The sequence below is a fragment of the Symsagittifera roscoffensis genome, chromosome 1 (genome assembly GCF_963678635.1).
Source record: "Symsagittifera roscoffensis chromosome 1, txSymRosc1.1, whole genome shotgun sequence".
Lineage (NCBI taxonomy): Eukaryota > Metazoa > Xenacoelomorpha > Acoela > Convolutidae > Symsagittifera > Symsagittifera roscoffensis.
The window spans coordinates 80,578,888-80,606,013 of NC_087062.1; positions in this window are offsets into that span (position 1 = coordinate 80,578,888).

Here is a 27,126-nt window from a genome sequence, read left to right on the forward strand (position 1 = left end):
AGGAGGAGGGGGGTCTTCGTCTGGAGGTGTGGAAGCCAAGAGGGGCAACTGTGTCAGGTTGGAACAACCTCTCTACATCCTTCTACTCAATTCATTTTGTCGTATGGAGTGCTGTAACCTAATGTGTTCTGTGTTGACGTTGGAAGTCATTATGATGTTCAACGTCAACACAGAACACTATTAATTAAGATCATTTATCCACAAGAGCTGTACAGCTCATCACGGCGAACCGCTGTTGTGCCCCTCTTTAAGAACTACATGCAATTAATTTTTTTGGTTATTTTTCTGGGCTGGGTAATGTTGCTTCACCCTCAAGCACGGATCATGGTGGGCCTCGAACATCCGACCTTTCGATTGAGAGGCGGAGACGTAACCACTTCAACACCGCTCCCCTAAACACAAATAGGTTACGGTTAGACACGACTGTCTATGCCGTACCAGTCAAACCAGATTAAGTTCCATGGATGTCAACTTATCCCATACTTGTTACAAAACAAGAAAACCGCAAGCACTAACGCATGCGGTTATATACCGATTAACATGACTGTAAGATTACAGCTGCCCTAACTTTGTTTGAAGACTAGCAAAATTCTTGGATTCACCTTTAAAAAAAACACCGAAAGTGACATCGTTCACTTGTTTAAGAGTTTCGTTTGGTTTAAACATCGACAAACCATTTTACTCATTGACCTGATTGACCTATACAACGTTTCTTTTCTCTGCAAAACTCGAACGAACACGTTCATCCAGGGGCGACCAATATGTTTAAACCTAATTTCAGAGCTGGGTTTGTTTGTGAGCCCAACTTTAAGAGTAAAGTTGTTTAAAATTTTTTGGATAAATGACAGATAGTAATTATTGCATAGGTGGGTGTATGTTGTGATGTTTCTGCCTGCCCTGGCGTTCCAGCTGGTAATGCATGCGCCAGAGGGCGCCAAGGACCACGAGGTGGACGGGAACTTCCACTCGCAGCTGGGTCTGTGGCGTCTCTGTATCAAAGACCGCACCGATGTCTCCTGGGGATACAAAAACAACCTCCACTCCAAGTCTCTCTGTATCATAGTTGAAAACCACATACCCACTTACATGTGAGAAATTCAAATCAATTTTTAGTATATATATATTAAAAGTTATTGGACTACGTTAACATCCTCACCAAAACTTGTTTCTGAGTACGAGGCAGTCCCAAAAAAAAACTTTTACAAGCAGCGCTTAGCAAATTTAATTTAAATTGGTTGCTGGAGTGGAGAATCTCATCTTAAACTATTGGGGATGTAGGATGTTTATTTGATCCAATATATTTATTTTGAGCGCTGCAACTGAAAGCTTATGGAATATTTTTAAAGATTTTTACAGCATAGAGATTTTTGATCTTGCCAATAAATGCTTGCGATGTTTGCCAATATCTCATAACCTATACTAGGCCAGAAACTTTGAAGAATTAACACCATAGCCTTAGCTACTCAATTCCCTAATCGATCAAGGGAAATTATCTTGCAACATTTTTTTAACGACGAAGCATCTCTTTAAAAGATCTTGCAAGGTTTTCGCAAGATCTTGCAAGGTAACCTACTTTAAAGATAACCTTTTTTGCAATATCTACGGTTTTTTTGCGCAAAAACAGCTTGAGATGCGAATAAAACCAAGTAGCATTCGTAGAAGAAGAAAGCAATCTTAGCTACGCATACATACACTCATCCCGCTAGGCGATTACCCCCAGAAAACTTTTTAGTTTTTTTTGTGATAGGCGGCTATCTTTAGGTTTTGATTGACAACTTACACCTAAAAATCTCAAAATAGAAAAAAAAACACAATTTGTATCAATTGAGAACATAAATTTTGAGACAAAATTTCAAGCAAAGATAATTACTATTCCATTTTGTTAATAGTTTTTCTGTTGGTGAGTCACTAACTTAAATTCTTCGTTGATACTAGTGATTACGGTAGTGATAGCTTTCATTAGGAAATCTTTTTTTAGTGCATTTTAGATAACTCAATTATGCTGACGTTTTCGCCTTAGCAGCTTAAAGACCCAACAAAAGGAAAAAGCCTGGTATAAAACAGACACAACTCCCAAATGGCATAACTCCCAAATGGCATAAAAATGAAAAAATTCCCAAATGGCCTAAATTGTATGCAGCAGTTGCATTGAACAATTTTTTCATGAGAACTATTTTGTGAACAAGGTGTGAAAACTAGTAAAGTTGTGAAATTAATTGTTGAATGACATTTTTTCTTGAAAAAAAAATTGAAAACCATTATCAAAAGCATAAGATTGCTGTTCTTAATAAACTTCTTGTGATCATTTTCTTCTAGAAAAGTTTTCATTCAACATTTCTTTGAAGTCAAGCCATTCCGAATTAGTGTTTTTACTTCTACTAAAAAAGGAGAATTATTAGTTGATGGAAAGGGTGGTGTATCGAAATGCATAACGCTCGACTAGCATCAAAGTTTTAAAATTGAAAATCGTACTGACTAGCATAAAAGTCCAAATGCAAAAATAGTATATCGTCAAAACTAAAAATATTACACAAAAACATATAATCTCAGTTTTTTCTTATAGTTGAGATTTGGCGCTGTAATAAGGTTTTGAATCAAGCCATTACACGCCGCGGTTTGACTGATCACGATTTATGCGACTAGGAGTTTTTTAGGGCGTACTTAATGTCTTAAGTGCTCAATTTTCGACTTCTCAGAAATGCAACTGTTGTTAAAAATTTTTGTGAAATAAAACAAATTTTTGCTAGTCGATATGGCTTAATGTTAGCAAACTTTTATGCAACTGTCGAGCCCTCACTGATGGAAAACGTATAAACTTTAAACTGATGCCACTTGGGAAACTTTCTTTTTCAAACCATATTGGAATTATAAAATTTGGGAAATTACCAAACAAACAAATTAGCAACCAAACAAACAAGCAAAAATTGTACACTTAGTTGTTTTATTTTACAAGACGAATGTCGATTTTTGACGGAATTTTTCATACATCATTTGAAAATATTCGAAAGCAATTTGTTGTCTTGAGCTCAAAATAAAAGTTTTTTTTTACCCATGATCCTTTTTCGTAAAGTTATAGGGGTTTAAGGATTGCCAACTTGGCCAATTTGGGACCATTGACGAGCGATATATTTTTGCTGTTAAGGCATACGCGGATATTCATTACGTCTTATGAATTGTTCCATATTGAAATGAGGCATGCTGTTTGATCTATTTATACTTGTTCCGACTTTCGAAGAAAAAGGAATGTTTTTGCTTGGTGTTTTTATTCAGTCAATTTTCGGCGATAAAAGTAATCGTTTTTGACAAAAAAAATTAATCTATTGAAGATATCGACTCCCTGAATCAAATTGCAAAAACATATTTCAGAACCAATCATTTTTTGAGAATTTCAATTTTGCAGGGTTTGAATTTAGCCAATTTGGCCATGCTCTGGACTAATTTATGCGCGCTTTGCAGATTTTGTTCATAAAACTTAAAACGTATCACGACTTATTTATGAGTGGCGAAATATCCCGCAAAAAATGGGTCCAATAAAATTGAGGCTAGCTAGTCGGTCGAACTAAATTCGTACGACTATTTTCACACTTGATCTTCGATATTGTCCAGAATTCATAACTTTTCAATAGTTTTTTTTATCAAAAACTATTCGAGATCGATAATTAAAGGGCAGTCGATACATTCAGGGCTGTGTCCTGATAGAAGAGCAGTCTTGTTTTGCTATATGCTAAAAATAGTAGTTTGAATGTTACATTTTTTTGAACATTTGTCCTTTTTATAAACGTGAACACTACTCCATAGACCTTAAAGAGCAGTCGGAACATTCAAGTCTTCGACCTGATTCGAGCAGTGTTGTTTAAAACTTATCATCTGTGCAGTATATGTCATAATAAATAGCATGAGACAATTTGTTGCAATGTGGAAAATTCAATTTGTCATAAAGTAACTGAAATGCAAATCCAAGCTGTTAAGCATGAGAAACATGCAGGTTGTTTTTCCGGGCAGCTGAAACCATGCACTAGGCTTTGTTTGTCGGTATTTGCACCAACTGACGTGGTGCAATTTCAATCTTTGCCTCTTCTACCTTTATATGAACATCAGTTGTACGGCTTCCTCGTTAAATTATAGAGGTTGTATACGATGAAAAAATGTGGTTATAATTGAGTAATTAACTCACACGCCAATTGTTACGATCTTTGAACTGGGTGAATGAAAGCTAAAAGTATAAAAAAGCAAGTGGTGGGGGGAGGATTTTTAGATTTTGCGTGTTCTTAATGTTTTATTTCGTTCAGAGTGGACCCGGTGCTGTTGATGGTGGCCAAAATAGCCCTAATAATCTGTCACGGAGCCACCTGTTCCGGCCTCCTTCTGGCCATTCTAACCGCCCACGCCGACAGCCTCAAGAGTAGAATGTGTCTCTTCATAGTGAGAGTGATCAATGTGTGCATCATGGCCATTGCCATCACAATTGCATGTGGGTGTTGTACGGGTGCGGTGCCAGATGGCTGGAGCACGGGGTACGCTTGGGCACTGGGCTGGGTTGCGTTTGCAGTTATTTGGGCTATTTGCATCATGACCATCGTACAGGTTAATACAAATCAACTCCTTCGTTATCGGTTTTTGCACTGTGATTTTCTTAAAATTGCCACGTTCTATAAAATGAATAAAGATTTTTTGCATTTTTCATCTCGTAGAGTGGGAAGGAACCATATGGTAGAGTAGCTTTTTTTCCACCCAAATTTTTCAGCTAGTAAGTGGTGAAAGGAGGTTATGTACTTACGCCAAAAAAACTGTATTGCAAATAATACAACCAAAGCCGGTTCCTCTGTGGGTAGAACAAAATGTTCAGTACAAAAGATAGCAAGTAACACATTCGAAACATTATAAATGTGAGAAAAAAAAAACAAACACTTTCGAGTATTTTGTTTTCTCTAATTTCCTGATCTGTAGAATTTGTAAACGTATGATATTCTGTTATTTGCTTACCAATCCACTAGAATTGTTTTTTCTTCAAATTTTCATCCATAATAAACTTTTCCAATTGTTCTGAATGCCTTTAAATGTCTATGAAGTGGTGTTTATTTAAAAAAATGATGAAATTCTCAAAAAATGTTTGTAAGCATTTCAAAAAAAATTTTTTTTAACTTTTCAAAAAACTCAAAATTTTTTTTTTCGAGTTTTCTGCAAAGTTATCCTTCTGAACACTATGTAAAATACAATCTAACAAATTTTGCACCTAACGAAATGCTCATTAGTCCAAATAGCAATCCTTAATTCATTTTGGAACGTTTTTTCGAAAGGATTAAATCTCCACCTACAAATTAAAAAAACTATATAAATCGCGCGTTAATTGACCCAGGTTGGCCGAATTGACCATGTGTAAACCGCCTCACTTTCACAAAAAATTATCACAGATAATTTTTTTAGTATGAGCTCAGGGCAACAAAACGTTTTGGATGTTTAAAAAAGTTCCGTCAAAAAATCGGCTAGTTTAACAATCGAAACTTGTCTTTCGAAAATAAACCCATTCGAGCACAAACTTTCCGTCACTTTCTTCGACAATTGGAACAATTTTTTTACTCACATTCTTTTTCAGAAAAACTTTTTTAATCAGAAAATTTTTCAAGACAATTTTTCTTTCGGCTATCAATCCCCGGATATTTGCGATCTCAGAAGCGTCTAACTCATCACTATACTAACCTGACTCAATGGTCGCTTTACTAATTTACTCATTTTATATTTCGCACTGGAGAGCCATGGATAATACTCTATTATAATGAATTTTTTAGTGAAAAGTGTTGGTCAATATAACCAAACATCAGATGCAAGTCCTAAAACTTAAATCCATTTTCGGCTCTCTTTCTTCCCCCCTCCCCCACCTCACAAGAGCATCAGTTTTATGGTGTAACAAGTAGTTTCAAAAGGTGAGGTATGCAGACCAAATCTGTTTTTCATCGCTTAATCAGTCCGCATGCCATTTCTTGAAACAATCGGACAAAGTTAACAAAAGTTTTGCCTAGAAAAACTTGCAGGTGGGATGAAACGGAAAAACCTCTACTTTTCTTCTATTATAATTAATTTTTTCTCAACATAAATCAATAAAAATTGATCAAAAATTCTACACAAAACTCCATTATAATAGATTGCTTTCTACAGAAAAAAAATGTTTACTCAGCTTGTTGCATTTTTTCTACAAAACTATGACGAATCAAAAATGAATTTCGAACTAAACATTAGACAATATGAAACAGAAAATCGAAATCAGTTCGCCAAATCGTGTTTTTTTTCTGCTTGTTTGTTTTCCTGTTGCACTTCTGTTTACCCACCCCCCTTCTCCCAGTTTACTGTTTACTCTCTCCCCCCCCCCCCCCCCCCCAATTTTTTTTACCATTGAATGGGGCTACTCAGCGTAAATTCTACATCTTTAGCCACCAATTTTTTTTCTAATATCGAATGTGGGAGGCTACTCACCGTATTTCCGCCTCCTTACTCTCCATTTTACCCTACCCCCCCCCCCCCTCCCCCCTCCCCTTAATACTTGTAACTCCCCCATCATCCACGTTCAGTAAACTTGGGATGGGGGTAAACTGGGAGGGGAACAAGAGGGGGGTGCAAACTGTGGAGGGGTAACTGGGGTGAGGGTGAACTGGCGAGGGGGCTTAGAAGAGTTGGCGGAGTAAACGTTGTGTCAACCCCCCTCCCCTCCCCCCGCTTAATCATTCCCCCTTCAACCATTAAATACTCCCTCGCCCGTTCAATCATTTTCAACCATTGAACTTCCTTTATTTGAACGTGAGGGGGGCAGTGGGCGAATGGCGATTTTTTACAATGGCGATGGTAAAAAACAATTACATAAAAATATAATCTGTCAAATTGAAAAAGGGGGTTACACATTACACAGCATGGGGAATAAAAGTACATTAATATTAAGTAATCAAATCAAACATTACGACAGATCAATATATATGAAACATACTCAGAGTTTTAAAAAATATGATAATAATCATTATATTTGATTATATACAAAAGTCTTCAAAAACCAACTCACAGAGAAATTTAGCTGTATTAGTTCACGCAGGGGCTGATTTAGGGGGCTAGGGGCGTTCTTCTTCAGGGGTTTGACCTCCTTGCCGCCCAAACGGTCCTCCGTCCAAACGGCCCCTTCCTTGCCGCCCAAAAAAACGCAATTTTTCGATCAGTTTTTCTAAAAATGTCCAAAAACTCACATGCGATCAATTTTTTTAGGAATCTAGGCTCTTTCTAGTAGCTGGGAAAGCACAAAAAATCAATTTGGGAAAGCGCAGATTTTGTCAATCTAAAAAAAGTCGGCAACATTTTTGAAATTTTTTTTCTCGGGAAAACCCTACATCGATCCGCCACAAAAATAATTTCGCTTTATTTTCAGTAATTTGTCAAAATATCCTGCTACTTTATTTTTAAATATGTATATATTTTAAAAAATGTTGTCAAATGATTGGCATTTAGATTGCGTGCAAGAAAAACATGTTCGGCGAGGCTCCTGAGGCTGACAAAGAGGCGGAGCAAAATAAGGGCGAGAAGAAGAAACTCACTGAGCCGAAAGACAAAAAGAAGGTGACTGTGACCTCCCCCAAAGACAAAGATAAGGAAAAAGAGAAAGAGAAAAGCAAAGCAGAGGAGGCAGGGCTCGATGACAACGACGATGATGATGACGAGGACAAAAACAAGCCCTTCGTCGCTCCCCCACCTTACACGGAGAAAGACAGCAACGCTAGTGAGTTCATCAATTTGTAGTCATCTGACATAAGGGCAGATTTAGGAAGTGTATGCGGAGGGTTTCTGACCCCTTGACCACCCAAAGATCTCGCCTTTGGAACTATTTTACAAAACACTTTTTTAGTCAACCAGCTCCAGAATTGTTTTAAGCGCGCCTTCGCCATCAATATGCACTAAATTTGAGAATGCGAGCTTCTAAGAACCCAGGTTTTTTTTTGGTCAAAACCTTCTAAAAAGTGCCCTAAAATAAGTGCCCAACCCTATTTTCAAAGCATGATTTAGCAATATACGTTTTTCTACCTATTCAGTGTTCTAAAACTTGTTCGACCTGGAAAATGCTCGACAAAATTTTCGATTTAAAAACTCGTTCCATCTCCCAAGAAAATCGTAGATTCCCGCTGATATGATAGATTTTGAAAGAAATATACCTGAGCCAAAAAGATGACAAGTACTCATCAGATCGATTTGGATAAAAAACAAAGTATCCCTCTATAAATTGAGTAGATGGATTTTCAGCAAATCAGCATGTAAAACGAGCTCTTCATAAAGAGCGGAAGAAATTTGTGCGAAATCTATGTCACATTTACGATCAATTTTTCTACCCTATGATAATGGATGTTGGCTTGTTTTGCATGAATTGCTTCTTGTTCTCTTTCTTTTGTGTTTTTAGATAGAAAAACGACAGTTGAGATGAATGATCAGCCGAGGGGGTCCGGAGCACCGGAGCCAGCGCCACCGAGCGAATCTGAGGTTCTCGACGGCAGCCGCGCCCAGTCTCAGTCACGTTCGGCCTCCCGTCGAGCCACCAGTCCCGGTGGGGGAGGAGCCAGGAGGACGACAACGTCAGGCACCGCCGTCAACTCCTCCCAAAAAAGAGGCACTAGTCTAGCACCGGAAGCAGCTACGGGGGCGGGGGGAGCAGCAACGACGTCTGCGTCTTCGGCCAAACGACGTTCTCGGAAAAAGAGCAGTCGTAACACTCCAAAAAGCGCGGAACGGGAGAAAAATCAGGACACAAAAGATAATGAGAGAGAAGAGGAGTTAAAAGCCGAGGAAGGGGGCGACTCAGATTCTGATAAAATAGTCAGTGACATTGAGTCGGATACATAGTTAAATGAACCCGACTTCTGTGGAATGAGCACCGCTTGTGATCAAAAATCATCAATCCAATCCAAATTTTAATCCAAACGAACACAATCAGAGAGTGAAAGAGATTTATCTGTTAATCCAGACACCAAAGAAAAATACGACTAGTGCTAAGAGCAAATAGCAGAGAAAAGCAAAGGTTGAAGAAAAGGCAAAGATTGAAGAAAAGGCAAAGATTGAAGAAAAGGCAAAGATTGAAGAAAAGGCAAAAAGTATTAGGAAACAGTAGTCGGTCCTACCTTGTTGCTATCGTTATCATTTGATTTGATGCCAGTCTACAAGGTCACTCACTGCTTGTGAAAAGCCAGCTTACAATTGCTGCGTGAGAACTTTTTTTTTGCTCTAAATTTTTTCAAAATGGATTCAAAGTTCATATATATATTCCTTGTGAGACTTTCAGAAACTAGTTTTGAGCTGAATAAATTTTTGAGACCGCTGGACCCCTCCTCAATAATTTTTTTTGAAAAAAAATAGAAAAAACTAGTTGTGAGCAAGATTTTCAAAACCCTGAATCGACTTATCTGTTTCACGGGCTGCGAAATGATATAAAATTTTGCAACTAGAAATGACAAATTTCAAAACGTTTTTTTTTTAAATCGCAAAATTTGTTTTACTTATCTTCCAAAGTTATGGAACACTTTTAATTACGTAGCATCTTGCATTTTGAAAAACTGTGCCTTTTAGCTATATCTGTCAAAAATATATCATTTATATACTTTTTGCAACAAAAACAAAACATATATATTCTACAACAAACAACAAAAAGGTAAGTTGCGGCTTTGAAACAGAAGACCCCCTAATTGACATTTGAATTTTTGTGTTTTTCAATCGACTACTGTTTGTTTTTAAAAAAAGATGCCCTGAAGTTATGTGCAATTTTGTTCAATAATAAAAGCAGCCAGGGAGTCGACTCAGAGTACAGTTAAACCCTGGCATACCAAAGATCAAAGGCAGAGCCAAATATTGAAATCAACTCCTGGATGAAAAAATGGAGATGGACCGACCCTCCCGCCCGATCGTAGTTGCTTGCCAGTGCATATGCTAGAAAAATGTAGAAAAAAACTGCTCTAAGTTGTGAAAATTTGAACTGAGTGTCAAATAAACAATAAACAATTGCTAAGCTCTTTTCCATTCCAACAACACCACAAACACCCATCACCCCCGCACTTCAAGTTTTCATTTTCATAGTTGTTTTAACGTGTTTTTATGGCTAATTGCGTGATGCTATGACGTAATGTATGAAAAACAATAGTGAAGAATTATGACAACGCTAAAAGGATTTTCAACATTGAAATTCAAATGTGGGGGTGGGTTTGTGGAAAAGAGCCCACTGCTTAGAGTGAGTTACTGCAGCGGTGCCTAACCTCCTTCGGCGACTCTGATAAACTGTGTTAACCTTGGGGGATCGTCGAGAACCTCAGCACTGACTCATATTCTGCAGAGAGACCCCATGGAAGCACAGAGGTTCAACCCACGTGATCAATAATCAGAGAGGGAAGCGAAACATTTAGCATTACGCAACAACTTTGTATCAAATGCAAGGCAACGGCGAAAAAAGAAAGAATGTGATTCAATGCAATCAGTCTCAACTAAAAAGAAATGGCTGATATTAGTTAACCTGTTATTTGTGTTGCTCACTTTTTACTGTAAAACTTATCTCATCCGTCCCACATATGTATTCTGCAATGTAAAAAATAATAGTATTGTTTCCGTACTCTTAACTATTTCCAATGTCTGCCCAACCAAATATTCTTTTCTCTCAAACTAATCTCTTTATGAAATGTTGGGTGGAAAGCACAAAGAGTAAAATTTTCTCAACAAATAAAGCCTTGGAGTCAACTTAGAAACATTGCTGTTAGTTACTCTAAATCTAAATTCAACAAAACGGAATATTTGTGCTCGGGGAGGGTTTTTTTTCTCCAGACAAATTTCGACTTTTTAACTAGCCATTTTGACTGGACTTTTTTACATTATTCGAAAGGTATTGTTGTCCTGAGCTCAAATTCGAGAAGATATTTTACTTGTGATAAATTTTCGTAAAGTTTCGGGGGTTTAAAGATTGCCATTTGCCCAACTTGTGAAAACTAACGCGCGATATATTTGCGCTATTAACGCGTAAGTGGTGATCTAATCCGTCTTAGAAATCGTTCCAAAACCAAATTGGTTGAAGGAAGCTTATTTGCCATAATTGATTTGTTACAAACAGCAAAATCTATCTATTTGTATTTTATATGGCGTGTGGGGTGATGATTTTCATCAAAAATTTCAAATTTTAGAAAAAAAATTTTTTCATTTTGTTTTTTTTACATTTAATTTATTAATGTTATTACTGCTTCATAAATCTCAAAAGGCAGTCGGAACAAAAAAGGCTTTGCCCTGATACGATCAGTCTTGTTTTATTTTGGGATCACTTTATGAAAAACTATCCCGCCAACACGCTATGTTAAATACAAAGTTAAATTTGCTTAAAGAACAGCAAATTACAAGACTATACACAGCACCACAAATGAAACCAGATGGATTCCTTGATTTGCTTGCTGAGTACTTAGCATCAATTAAAAATCAATAAAAAAGCACGAACATATTGTACGGCAATTTTAAACATTGTTCTGACTAAAAACAGCAACATAGTGTCCAGTTTGAAAAACACTCTCAGTACGTTTGATCTAGAACTTTTCAAGATCTTTAAGCCACAAAGATACGGAAGCAAGTTCGAATTGCCTTGATCTTTTTTTACAAATATTTATGCTGAACGACTGTAGAGGCCCTTAATGTACCGGATCATCACTTAATTCGAATGACTTTTTCAACAAATACCATATATCAAAGCAATGAAGAACCAATGAAGTTATGGAAGCGACCATCGAAACGTTTAGAAAACGATTGTTTCTTAATGAAAGCAAATTGTTGGTTCTGGGATAAATTAACAAATATGATGAGATTAACTTACTAGAGCATTTGAACATGGATGACAAGCGGAATCCCTTAATCGAAAGAGTACCAGATTATTCCGACAACTACATTCCAAAAACTCAATAAAAAATGTTCCAATTAAAAAAGGCTGGGTCACAAATAAAGTAAAAAATGCTTGTAACAAAAAGCAGAGTTTTTACTGCCGCTACATAGAAAATCTGCACACAAAAAACAAACTAGCTTTTGCGAAAACAATTAAGCACCTCAAACTTGTTTGTCGCAAACCCAAGTCCACACACTATCGCAATCGAATACAATCAATTTCAAACACTAACATGAAAAAATTTTACAGTGTAACCAACGAAATAAAAATCAAAAACACTCAGCAAACTTTAAAAGATATATCCCTCACCTGAGTATTCTAGCTCCCATTTATCTGAACAGCACAAACTAGCCGCAAATTTAGCCCACATAAATGAAAAAAAAGTTGCTACATGGAAGAAACTAAAATGACTGAAATTTGCATTATAATCAAGGGACTTGAAGCCAAAGAGAGTGAAAACACCTACGAGCAAAGCAATTTTCTTATTTGAAAAAATGAATTTTTTTTTTGGTGAATGGATATTAATCCTAATTACTAAATCACTGTCTGAATGCAGTTTCCCTACATGTTTGGAAATTGAAAAATTTCAACCAGTTCGCAAAACTGCACCACAGACAGAGTTAAAAGCTATAGACCAATAACTGTCAATCCAACTACTCTGGAAAAAGATTTTGAAAAACTTATGTCTAAGCGGATAATTCATTTTCTCCAGAAGTATGAAATCCTAGCCGACGAACAGTGTGGCTTTCATTGTAAGCCAAGCACAGTTGAAGCAAAGACTGAATTAACTGAAAATACTAGGCATTGTTTAAGCAACAAAGATACAAAGACTTGTACTAAGCTTGATCTTTTAAAAGCCTTTGACACTGTTGACCATGGAATACTGATAAAGAAATTCAAAGCTTAAGCATTAAGGGAGAACATGGAAAAATTGATATCAATATATCTGAAAGATCTGTTTCAATATGTAGTATTAGTGAACGCGATATCGAGTTCAGAAACTATTGCCTTTGGAGTTCCGCAAGGGCCTAGTTTCTACAAAAAAAATTGGAAAAACGCAAAAGCAAACTAAGAAAGTGTTAAAACTTGGCTGATTGAAAACAAATTAACACAAGAAAAAAAATACGCCCAGATAAAACAGTAAATATAGAATTTGGATCAAAACCAACCCAAAAGTTCAGTCCGCTTATAGAAACTTCCCCAAAGTATTCGCCTTTGTTTGGATTACAGGCTGAGTTTCAAATCTCATTTTCAAAAAAATTTAGAGAAAACGTCTCTAAAAGCGTCCATTATATACCACTTGCGGCAAAAATTTACACAAAACCAACTTCTATTCATTTTCAAAACTTATATCCAACCAATGAACTAGTATGCTGTACTGATATATGGAACTGCTACAAAAACCAAGTTAGAAAAAATTGAGAAGCAACTAAATCTGATACGAAATGTCTTCAATCTGCAAAAAACAGACGCCGGAAACTAAAAGACAAGTTTAAGTTCTGTTACATCAAGCAGTTGCATATATATGATCTTTTGCGGTTAATGACCAAAATCATGAAGGGGCAGTATCCATGCTTACTAATCAATAAAATAATCAGCGATCAAGAAACTCTTGACGAATTCTCAAACAACAAACTTGAATTCAGGTTACGAAACACAGAAAAATTGACCAATTACAACATGAAAAAAAAACTGAAAAATAGGGTTCGTTTATTAATTAACCATCTTTATCCCTTAGACAAAAAGTTAGTTGAGGAATTAATGAAATGTCAAAACAATCAATTAAACTCGCTTCTGCATCTTATACGGGATCTTTACATTTGTGAAAACGGGTTTTTGATGAAAGTTTTTTTGATAATGGGAATTTCCTTGTTTGTTTTGTCGTTTGCTTATGAAGACACCATTCGATAGGCAGCTAATTGGCCTTTTTGGTGTTCTTCTACAAGCGGAAACTTTTTAAATTATTGTTTGAGTTATGTAAATAATAATCAGTTCTGTTGCCTTCTTAAAAACAAACTTATTATAGTTATTATATTTCGCATAAAGCACATCCCTAAATTGAATAAGAGAAAAACAAAAAAGCCGGTGCCTGCGCGTACATAATTCTAACAGCCATGTTAGAGCTTGCAAAAAAAAATACGGAAAAAAAATACCGTGGCATAGAGAGAATTTTTTCAAACGAATTTGACTGCTTCAAAAAATCTTACAAGGAAGTAGGAATGAAAAGTTCTTCCAGTGTCGAGAAGAACCGATCTGAAAAAATGGTTTTTGTTTATGGTTGATGCAAGCTAACTTGATAATTATTCATTCAACCATTTCGTTGGAGTTTGTAAGGAACTCACATATTGGGTGTTTTAAGGAAAAATTAAGTTAATCAAAAAATGCCAACCAGGCAATGAAGTGAGATCATATTCAAGCAAGGGCGTAACCATAAGCATGTGTGCCTCATTTAACACGCGCTAATTACTTTGATGAAGACCAAAACTTTCAAACGAACAAATTAGGTTGAATTTTTAGTTAACCATAGAAATCAGTTGACATTTGAAAGAAAATAAAAGCCTTTTATTGTGCAGTTAAACATTCGGCAAACTGCATGCTTTTGGAAAAAAGAATAGTAAACAAGTGATTGATTTGCGATCGAGTCAATTTCAAATCATAAACATAATTGAAAGTTGTTTCCAAACGATATCTATTTGCAGAGTTATTAATTAAAAAAAATTGGAATCGTTTGGCAGAACATTATTTAGCCATCACGGACAGGTGTTAGGTGTCTCATTAATTGGAAAACAAAAAATAATAATAAACTTCTTAGATCCAATAGACGGTAAGTTTTTTTTTGAAAATGAACTTTTTTGTTCCCTCTTTTCGACCCTGTAAATAAAACATTTTCAGTTTCATCGGTAAACTGTCTGGTAATTTCTCGAGTTGGTTTTACTATCCATAACCTAGAAAAAAAACAAGTTCCTTATAATCAACAAAAAAAATCTCAAAGTTTCCTGAACTGTTGATAATTTTTGATGAGAAACTAAGTGTACAGAAAATAAAACAATCAATGTGCTGCTTTGCTCTAGGTCATCTTGTTGGGAGGCAGCCCATTGTGTTTTCTAGCATGCCACTACCTATTACAAAAAAAAAACAGTTTTTTTTCGCTTTGGCGTATTTAACAAGAATTTTCAAATTGAAGTAATCACAAACCATGTGTTCAGTTTCAGACCGTAGCAAAAATTCATACAAATGTTTTGCCGACGATCGAAGATTTTGTTGTTTACTAAGGTTGGCGAAGTTTGTATACAGTTTGCTTCTTTTTTCTGATTTAATTGAATTCTGATAATCACTGACAAGTTTTGAGTTTTCTTATCTTTTGTTTTTGCTCTAATATCATTTGTTCTGTCGCGGTGATGACATAGATTCCAATACCTTGTTCAACACTAGCCCAACTAACAAGAGAATGGTATCCTGGAATTTGGAGGCTAATGTGGTCAGAGTAATCTTTAACCAATCACATATTTCCAGCATAGCTGACTGATGCGCGAGAGCTTCGTAGTGTTTTTTAATTGTTGTCTTGAGAACGGGATCATCTGCATCCAAAATTATCCCTTTGTTAATCGTGGATGTTTGAAGATCATTTATGTAAAGTATGCATAAAAGTGGTCGCAGAATAAATCCCTGAGGTACTCTAAAAGATACTAGTTTAAATTCGGTCCTAAAGAATTTGTCTCGATGTACTGAAAACCAATGTCAAGATAAGATTTCAAATGTTTTATCGAAGACCCTTTGATTCCCGTGAGTTCTGTTTTTCTTAGCTAGCTACGGTTGACAACCGTATCGAAAACTCTTTTGAGGTCTAAAAATGTATTTTAAACAGTTAGATTTTTACTCGTTAGACACTTTGAAACCTCTTCAAACAGAGTAAGGATCGTGTAAACAAGGTTTGTTTTATCTGAAACCAAACTGGGTGCTTCGGACAATGTTAGTTCACACAACAATCAAAAATTGTTTTCTTAACTGTTCTTTTACAGCAGCTTTTTTACGTCATTGTCAATCGTTTTTATAAGGATCAAAGTTTTTTTTCTAAAACCCAATAAAACGTTTGTGGGCCATCAGGTTTCCATAACCGCATATGTTTGCCAATATGTCTGCTAACAAAAACCTTCTTTCTGACTCTTTTTTTAAAAATAATTTGTTCCAATTTCGAGCAATGAATTTTTCTATAAAACTATCTTTTTCGATGTTTAAAAAAATTGATCACCATAATGAACAAACACTGAATTGTTGATAAATTTCAATGAAAAACTGGCTGTACAGAAAATAAATCAACCTCTGCTTTGCTCTGAGTCATCTTGTTGGGAGGTAGCCCATTGTGTTTTCTAGCATGCCACTTCCTATTAAAAAAGTTTCATGTTTTTGCTTTGGCTTGTTTAACAGGAACTGTACTTTGCAGTCATCACAAATCATGTGTTAAGTTTCAGAACCTTTCAAAAAATTCAAAAGTTCATTCAAACAGTCCTTGAAGATATTGTTGTTCAGTAAATTCGGTGAAGAGTGTATACAGTTTGCTTTTTTTTCTGATTTAATTAAATTCTGATGAGTACTGACAAGAATTGAACTTTGTTATCTTTTGTTTTTGCTCTAATATTAGTTTTTCTGTCGCGGTGTTGACATAGATTATAATACCTCCATCTCGTTCGAACACTAGCCCGATTAAAGAGCGGTTCCTATCCTCGAATTTGGAAGCTAGTATTGTCAGAGTAATTTTTAAGGCAGGTTTCAGTTAAACAGATTGTATGTTGACGTTGGGCCATTGCAGTTTGAATATTTCAAGGTTTCGGGAGAAAGACACGACATTTTAAAAAAATTTCACGAATTATCTGTTTTCTCAAGGTCTCTGTTTATAGTATAATCTGTGTAATACTTTTTATTACGTTTTTTAGAAAGAAAATATATGACCATAGATCAGCGCAAAAATCGCACAAACTCCTTTATGCAGTTTTTTATCAATACTGGAGCATTTCGGATATCCTACAAAATTATATAATGTCTTGTGGAAAAACGTTAACTCTTTGTTCACTTAGAATTCTTAAGGAGAAAATAAAACACAGCACAAGAAAAATTTTTAGGTTTTAAGAAAACAATAAAAAAAATACAGGAAAAATAAAAAAAATTTACTCTAAATTCAATTTATACTTTGTTGTCCGTCTAGTTAGACTAAAAACAGAAGGTAATATGATTGCTCTGTCATAAAAAATACTACCCAGTTTGGGTTAAAAAAGCACTTTGTATATTTTGTATTTTAACTCAAACTTTTTTGGGTTAATCTGTCAAAGTTTAACAGGCGGTACACATTCTCGGTTCAACATCCATCCAATCATTGAGATAGTTTTTTGCTTGCAGAGTATTATCCCTCATAATTGTCATGACCAGAGTCAGTGTAGATTGCTTGTGTTTGTTTAATATCATCAATCGTATGTTTTCCTAATCTGAACCACGTCTCATAAAATTTGTTTCGCCTCGACGCTTTTCATCAGGGACAAGCACAGTTAAAATTTAACTATGAGTGGTAGTGATCAACTCCCTATTCTAATTAAAATTAAACTAATTGATACTTGGTCGCTTTCCTTATTACTGCCGCTTGTTCAGAAAGCCGTTTCGTAATGCATATGTCACATCTGATTTAATTGTTTTTCTGAATTTTCAGATTCCTTCTGGACTTGTACAAATCGTGCTTGTTGTCGGTTTAGAAAATTTTTCAAATGTTGCGGGAAAATTATTCCCGTCACTCCTCATATAAGAAAGCTTCAATTCCCCACCAGAACTATATATTTTTAGAGTTGTTTTGAAAAAATCTAATGTGGCATCCGTAGCGTCAAACGGTGGTTTCCATAAAAGAACACTGTCCTTGCTATTTATCTTTTCTGCTCTCGCCGCTTGGTATCTATATTTGATTGCCGAAGCTTAGTTAATTTCAAACTCAGTTTTTTCAACTGGTTGGCGCAAAAATAAAGTTCCTTTTTCATAGTCCCAACTTTCGTGTCTCCCGTGGTTGTAGTCCACGATATCTCCTGGGTTGCAAAACATCTCAAAGATTGGTTCCACTGTTGGTTTCCATCTTTGTTTTAAAAACTCAAATTTGTAACAAAAAACGAAAAAAAACATCTTTCTTAATTTTAAACATCTGAAATAACAAATAAGCGTGGGAAATTATCAGAAATTTTTTGGATTCGTAAAGGTTTCTGAATTTATTAGGTTTTTGGATTTTTCATCTTTTCAGTTTTATTTAGGGCCTACTCAGTTTGATCGAGTTAAATTTTTGATTTTACCATTAATTTTCTATTGATTGATCTTTTTTGTTCTTTAGGTTTCCAAACAAGCAACAAAGAATACAACTTAGATCATTCCCAAGGTCAACCGTTCAATGTATAAGTCAAAAAAAAAATTTTGGACATGTTTGTAAGAAAACATGGAAAAAGATCGCTCCAAGTTGCAGCTTTTTCAATCAGTGGCGAATCTAGGTCTTTCGCTGTGATTGAGGGTCTTTGCCTTATAATAATGACGTCATATGGAGCGAAAGTCAAAACTAGAATTTCTAAGACAGACTATGTTGTGTAGTCTCAACACCGTATCAGAAAAGGTAAAAGTTTTTGATGTTAATGCGAAACTTCAATTTTTTGCAAATTGTTCAAGAAAGTGCCCAAATTTATAATAAATTAATTCCAACGACCGACTAAAGTTTTTTGTTTCAGATTTTAGACAGATCTTAATTCAGAAATTCGTTTAAAAAAAAACGAAAATGTCGCAAACGCATCAGATGATTGGTGCAGCTTGAAGCGTTGGTTGAAAATATAAAAAAAAATCTGCAGCTTTATTAGGGAAAGTTTTTCGGTACATTTTTGAGAAACAATATCCGAATTTTTCTTAAAACCTTTAAAAATGCAGTTAATTTTTATGAAATGTGGTGAGCAAACCTCCTAACTTTTTATCAAGCAACTCGTCGTACTTTTGATACAAACTTGTTTCAGGGTAATGCGGCAGGTCAAATGGTGGTTTGCTTGATGATTATCTCTTCTAAAACTTGGTTGCAACCTAGTAATTCTCAGCCTAGCTGCTAGCTCGCTGCAGTGCATCACGTTTCATAGATTTTTTCGCACGCCTCACAAAGCGTGTATCGCAATCGTGCCCTGCCATTACGGGGTTAGATTTCAACCTTAACTTCTTAAACGTGCGTAAAACTAGTCAGTATCAACTGAATCAATATCTGATTAAACAGAGCGATACTGTATTATTATTTGACACATTATGAAATTTAACTCAATAAAAAAGAGGCAAAAATTTTAATTCATTAAAGACTCACAAGCTCAGGAAGAATCTTACAAATTGAAAACAAAACATGCATTCAACCATTCACTGTAAGCGTGGAGGCACGGAATAATTTTCTATTTTGGTGAAAGAGTCGGGTAAACGACTTATCCTTCTAGTTACGGACCTGACATCTAGCAAGCAACAAAACCTCCCCAACTTAGAGCAAAAATAATTACAATTACAACAGGAAACCTCTCTAGAACTAAAAAAAAATGTTTCGAATCCTCAGTAGTTACAGCTGTAAGTGATTGTGTTTTATTGAAAAGAAATTAAATACTTTACCAGGATACCTCCCAAAAAACAAATTTGCTTACAATCTTTAGTCGTAACAGCAGTAATTTGAATGTTTTCTTGGCAAATAAATATACCACTGAGCATGGAGAAAGCGAGAGGCAAGCAATTACAAACTAAAAAAAAGCTAAGCAGCACATATCAGTTATATAAAAAAATCTTCCTTTATGGATTTTTTTATTGTTAAAACTTATTGAATCTTTAATTAAACTTTCATGCTAATTTTTTTCAGTCTGAGCAGATGAGTACAATTGAGCTGATATAAAGTTTCTGGTAATAACAGAACACTCTTCGATGAAAATTTGACGAATCTTGAAAGGTAAAACATCATAAAAATCTAAACGCTCATAATAGCCGCATACCTGAGAACTTAGAAGGACCATTTAGACAAAGTAACCTTTAATCGAATTGTGCAAAACTATTTGTGAAAAAATTAACTTTGAATGACGATTTACTGATATTGGCTAATAAAACGGTTGAACCTAGCAATTTATTTTTCAAATAGATGCATGGTGGTATAAAACAGTTGAGGTAATTGATGAAAAAACCGTCAACACTCGCGTTCTTCTGCAATCTCATGTTTGTTGAAAGAGTCGGGTAAACGACTAATCATTCTAGTAACGGAAATGACATCTATCAAGCAACAAAACCTTCCTGATTTTTGATTTAGGGCAAAAATAAAAACAACTACAACAGAGTACCTCGCTAGCGCTGCCTGCTACTAGGATACTCAGTCAATACTGTGAAAATTCAAAGTTTTTTCGAAAAAGTGTTATACTTCACAGGATACGACAAAACTCTTTGTTGAAACAAAAAACTCTTTGATGAAAATTTGACGGTTTTTGAATGATAGAACATCATTGAAATAAATTTGTTTATTGAGGCACGCCGCTTAACTGCGAGCGTAGATGGGCCATTTAGAAAAACAAAAAACCCTTACTTGAATTGTGCAAAATTATTCGTGAAAGAAACTAGCTTTATATGACGAAACACTGATATTAGCTAAAAAAGAGGTTGAACCTAACAACTTATCTTTTTTAGATGGATGCAGGGTCATATAGGACAGTTAAAGTGTACGATGAAGTATCCGTCAAAACTCGCGCTCTTCTGCAACCTCATGATTGTTGAAAGAGTCGGGTAAACACCTAATCTTTCTAGTAACGGAAATGACATCTATCAAGCAACATAACATCCCTGAGTTAGGGCAAAAGTAAGTACAACTACAAAAAATGACCTCGCTAGAACTGAAAACGTTTAGGATCCTCAGTCGTTACAGCGTAAATTTAAAGTATTTTTTGCAAAGAAATATAACACTTCATCAAGATATCAGAACACTCTTTGCTGAAACAGTCCGCTCTTCGACAAAATTTTGACGGTTCTTGAATCTTGAACGGTAGAACATCATTAGAAAATGAACGTTCACTGAGTCACAGCCGCATAACTGAGAGCTCAGATGGTCCATTTAGAAAAACAAATAACCCTACAAGATGTAGAGAAAGATGTAGCCCGAAAACAGATCAAAACTAATTAATTATAAGAAAAAGTTAATACCATTCTTAAACTTGCAAACAAAAAATGAAAAATGATAAGTTTGTCTAGCAATTCCGAAAAATTTATCGCCTTTTTTGATTTTGAAAACTTTTGGCTAAAAAGCACTTCAAGCTTGCCTGATTCCTTGTTGTATCATCCTAAGACAATGAAACTAAGCAAAACTGGAGGAACAAAAAATAACGGACAGCAACTCAAATTGTCTTACAAAACGATGAGCTCGTCTAACAATTTTAGTTTAATTAACTGTACTTTTCTAATTAGAATATTTCTGATTTGCTGCAATTCAGGCTTGCTTTGTTCTCCTTTTTAGGATTAAAATGTAACTTTTAACAAAAAGGTCTAAATGGCAAGGGAACATATTTTCAATTATTGTAGAAAAACTTAGCAAACATAAACAATCAAATTGGGAAAATTCATTACTTACACCACAAGAAAAACATAACGAAAACAGCTGATTGAACAAACAAAAGCATGAAAGATTAAAAGCAAAGTTGTTTTGCAAACTGAAAAGAAGAACAAAAATAAAAATGAAAACATTTTGAAATTGTCAAAAATTTGTAATTTTCTTTCATTTTTAAAACTTTTACTTGTATTGGGAGGGTCTGGAAAATTCTTTTAGATTGGTCTAAAACTAATTTGGAGACTTCAACCATTCTCAGAAAAACCAGCAAAAGCGATCAAAAAAATTCAATCGGAAAATGACCCGACGAAACTAAAGCCGACACTCAAGAAATTACTATTGATGGAACTCACACGAGGCCCATTTTTAACCTAACCTGCACATACTGCATTTACAATTACAGTATTTCATCCAGAATTTGTCCACAGGATATTTACTACAAAAGTGAAAACACTGTGGACAAAATTGTTTACGGGAAAAAATTCTATAAACCGGTGGTAATATCCTTGCTTATTGCAAAGGTAAAGAGCAACAGCACTAGAACGAATGGAACGAAAAAAGCATAAATTTTTTTCTGAATTTGACACTCATAAACAAAACAAATCATTACGAATAATCATCACCTATTCCAAGCACGAACCACAGTCGTTACCTATTCAAAACAGTCCTGCTTTTTACAAGAAAAAAAATTGTCATTTGTCAATCCAGCTGTACCAGTATCTACCAATATTGTGGTATGCTGTAATTGCTTAGTGCGCTGCCTTTCGGTTCTGATACAAGTTATAAAAATTAACGACTTTGCTCAAAATCTTGATCGCCATCTCCAGTCAACACTCTGCATACACTCCTTGCGCCAAACGATTGCAGAAAACTGCTACGGAAAAAAAATTGGCTACTTCATAATGTGTATAGCAACTCCACGCCCGTGATGAATCCATTCATCCAGCTAACCTTGGCTAGTCTTTTTCCAGCTAATCTTGGCAACACATTCCTTCGTTCAATTCAGCTCCTCAGTCGCAAGACTCAGTCGCAAGACTTAGTCCAGGGTTTATCAGTGTCAAAGAAAATTTTTCTTCCCGAATTGAAGCTGGATTTGTTGACGGTAACCCACTCCAGTCGGACAAATGGAGCGACCATTTTTACAATAGTGAAAAATTTAAGCATAGTGTGGAAGAATGTATAAGAACGCACTAAAAACTTCAGAAAAAAATCTTGGCCAGCTACAAAAAGAGATTACGGCCACACAAGACAATTTATTAAATGATCCACAACTTTGCGAAGCCTATAGTTTCTCGACAAAATTCTGCAGTCTGGTGGCCGTCTTTAGGTATTTTGATTACGGAGAAAATCGAAAAAACAACATTTTTTTTATACCAGGGCCTTGCAAAAAGACCACAAAACATGAAAGAATTGTGGTGGCTCTATGTGGTAAAACGTAATTGGCCACGCCCGAACTTAGTTCACTGTTACACTTGGTTAGATTCTAAAATGTAGGCTCAAAAGCAATTGAGAAACATGTCTAGAACTCGAAATCGAATAAAATTAAAACTGCAACGAAAGTTTTTGCCTCAAAAACTTTATTTGCGAGAAGTTTGAGTATTCATCTAGTATCCTCTGCAAGGACAAGCACGCCTTGTGGAAGTAATTTTTGCTAAAACCCCCCACACAACGAGCAAAGTTCACTACGTTTTACAAATTGGGCTTCTCTTGCTTACAAGGAAATCATGTATTACGCCAGTGTCCTCGAGCAAAAGATTTCACCGAGCCAGGATTCAATAGCACCATAATCTACTTCACTATGGTGCTTAACGTGTTTACTCTACTCGAAGTCCAGACACTTCTGACAGTTACACAAGCCCAAAATCGGTCAAACAAAAATGGAACGAAGCGAACACAAGCACTCTTTGAATGACAAGTTTCAGAATTCAAAAATTTCAAGATCAAATCATACGAAAACCAGTCTTCCTCCAGTGGTTGCAAGATGCGTCGTAACATCATTCCCTCGCGTAGATAACCGGCTATAATTTGCAAATAGGTATCTGACACTTGCTGGTAAGCTCGCTACCCGTTGGCGCGACTGCGGTTGTCACTGATTTGATGCTTAGGCCAGTAGCGGATTTATGGGGTGCCGGACATCAAGCCAACAGGACATCAAGCCGAAAGGACATCATGCGACAGGACATCAAGCCGAATCGTAAAATTAGGGACTTAAAGCCGAAAACTTTCTCATGAAGTCATGAAAATACGACAGAAAATACTTTCATCACCTCTTGTCATTATTTTATGGCTTTCTCATAGTTTTCAAGCCTTCAAATGATGTTTAGGAAAGTTAGGAATAAAACGCTGTTGAAAGTAAATTTCATCTTATAGTTTTGCATTTCAAAAGCCGGGTGATTTTTTTAACGGATGCTAACACTAAGTGATTCATTGTCATGAATAACGCCCATTATGGTCTACACTGTTGACTAAAATTTTGATAAGCAATCTTTTACAGATTTAAGTGATTTGAGTAGCTTGTCAACTATTATTTTCCGTTTTGCATTCTCTCCGGCTTGAAATCCCGTCGTCTTGTTGTCCTATACCCAAAAATGGGTTCAAATGGGTACTGCTTGAATCAGTTCTAAACTAGCATTTGTAGACTAATTGTATTTATGATGGAATATCACTATAAAATATTTATAACTAACCAATCATATTCCATCACTGACATTTACACTTACTTGTAAGTGTTGAAAATATTTGTAATTTCAGCACCAGAACGATTAGAATGAAACTTAGAATATTTTTGTTCTCCTTCTAGCAACTAACTCGCATAAACCAGTATACACAAGATTTTTTGAGACTATGAGATATCAGAGTAAGATTAAGACTGGTAATAGGCTAAGAAGTTGCACGAATTCATCCGGCCGAAAAAAAGATAGCGTGAACCTTATCTGAAATTACTCTATTAGTACAGTCAATAGTACATAGAATGGTTACTGCTTATAATCAAACTCATAGTTGCCACAGGTTTCCACATTGCTGAATGTATAACAGTGTGTGACTCCACATCTAGTCACAACTGGATATCGTCTATAGTTGTGAACTGTCTCAATTTGTTTGGCTGAGATTTGGATACAAGGAGTTATTACAAGGACGGCTCGAACAACAAACAGATTCAAAGAAATTATCTTGGAATAAATTTTATTTGTCAAGGATGAAAGTGAGTTCGATACCAATACCATCAACATCATCCTTGTCTTATAGAACAAATATCCGTATCTTGCTTCAGTCAAATCAACTAAATGTGTATAGCTATGCCGATGTAGACTTAAACAGTCTTGTGTGAGATCAATTCAAACACTTTGCCTGTTGTTGACCGCCTTGCAAAATGCTGGGTCTTGATTGAATCAGTTCCGAAATCTGGCGGTTTCCAGTCCACTTGTTTTAAGTGCAAAATTGATACCGCACTAGCTGGCCAATTGAAACGCTGATATGGAAAAAAATTAAACGGGCCCCACAAAAGGTCGATTGACGTTTTGCCGCAGACAAGAGGGCGGCTAAAAAACTTGATGCATGATGAATCGCATTACGCTGTAGGTATGCTCTGGGCCCAAGAAACTAACATTTTGCCAGAGGGTAAGTATTTGTCTGGGGCTCAATTAAAATTGGTTGAAAAACGTCTGGCTAGAGATCTTTACTTAAAAAATTAAAACTGAAACACTAAAGAAGACAATTTGAGTAATTGATGGAAGGTTCACATTCAACTTCATAAAATTTCAAAGCATAGCAGACGCTTTACCATCACATGGTGAGCACAAATAAATCTGGTAATATGAGGCGTTATTTTAACGGAGCGTGTAAGTTCCACAGTACGTCGTTGAACAAATCGTTGCTAGATGGACAAACCTTGTGTTTGTGCTTGTCCGTTCTCGTCAACATCAATAGGCCATATCTATTGACATTGGAGGAAAGATCCTACAAGACGGAGTCCTAACAGAGGATCAACTTTTCTTTTTTTATAAAGCGAGAGTAACCGCTGCGCCAATGCTATTGAACACCAGTACACCAGACACTTACATTGTGACAAACTTTGCAAACCATTCCTTGCAACGAACTGCAATGGATAATTAGGTAAATTTCCCAAATGCCACATCCGCAGCCCTTAAGAAGCTTTATATGGACAAGAAATTAGACTTCTTAAAAGATCGGGATGTTGTGTTCAAAACGAGTCAAGTGGTAACTACTTTGATACAGCTAGGTCATTTTAAACTAACCAAGATCATAAGGTACTTACCTGAAAGTTATACTAGCTTAGTCCCGCACAAAAACACTCTGCAAAAAAGCAATTAAAGATTTTTCAAATTGACGATATTATTCTTCGCATTTTCTTGTTCTGAAGTAGAACCAAATCGACGATATGTTGGTCATAAACCGTGGTGTCAATTGTGAAGTTAAGTTTGCGATAACACACCGAAAGGTGATAAATTTTGTTTCTTCTGTTTTGACCCCATATGTTTTTTGCAGCGCATTATACCTCAGGAGTGCAAAACTGCTGAAGAAGTTTTGTGCGTTCACCACCATTAATAGGATGTTGAGAAACCTATTGATATCGATACACATTTTTTGCCTGGCACTCTCGTTTATCATCTATTGACAAAATTAGAAGAAAAGCGTAGTTACTTCTTGACACCAGTTGATTGTATCGAGCTACACATGTTCGGAGACAGACCAAAAGTGCTGCATTTTTTCTTCCTGCACGTGTGAAAAAAGTTTCATTCGTTATTGAGAAAATAAGATCTGCGATTAAGAAAGAGCTCTCCATCCCAAAGCTTGGCCTCTAGACATCAAGATATCCGCAAAATTGATACCATTTCTCAGTCAAACACGCTCATGTGGACTCAGAGCACCACCTTCGCAGCAAACAGGGTCGGAGAATTTCGGAAAAAAAGAAAGAAAGACAACACTGCCAGTACATGAACCAGAGAAATCTCAGTGGAAACTTTACAAACAAACAGGTGATTTAACGAGCCAAGATTGTTGAAGAAAAAGAGAGTGGTTTCTCAAGCCAAGCGTAGAGTTACTTGAATATGCTGCCTGATTGGTCCTGCTTTTGATCTCAATGAGGAGTTATATCCAGCCTCTAATTGTAAAGTTTTTGTACAAAAACAGAAACAACACATTTTAGTTGCATGCGAACAATTCAGCTCTTTTTGGCAGTTCAATTAATGGTTACCTTTAGGTCCAAATATCGGCACTGCCACACTAAATTAAAATCATAACCAATACCGCTGAATTAGAAACCCACAAAAAATTTTCATTGCTTTTCTCAAAAAAATTAGTTGAGGTCGAACATTTGCTCTTGTCCAGCAAAAAAAGCCGTCCAAAATTAGCTCAGTTTGCACGGTTTATTGATCATGCATGCTTCATTTGTTCAGCAGGACAAACTCGCCGCCTAGCTATAACAGAACACCGAATAATCTTTGATGTCATAGTCTCGTAAATCAAATATGCATGCAAGGAGTGGTGAACAGACAACTGAGCACTCAAGCACTCGACTTCTCTAGTAATTTTATCTTTTTCGATCAATTAAACGTAAGAACTGGGGTGCATGCTTAGAAAACCCGCTCCCAAA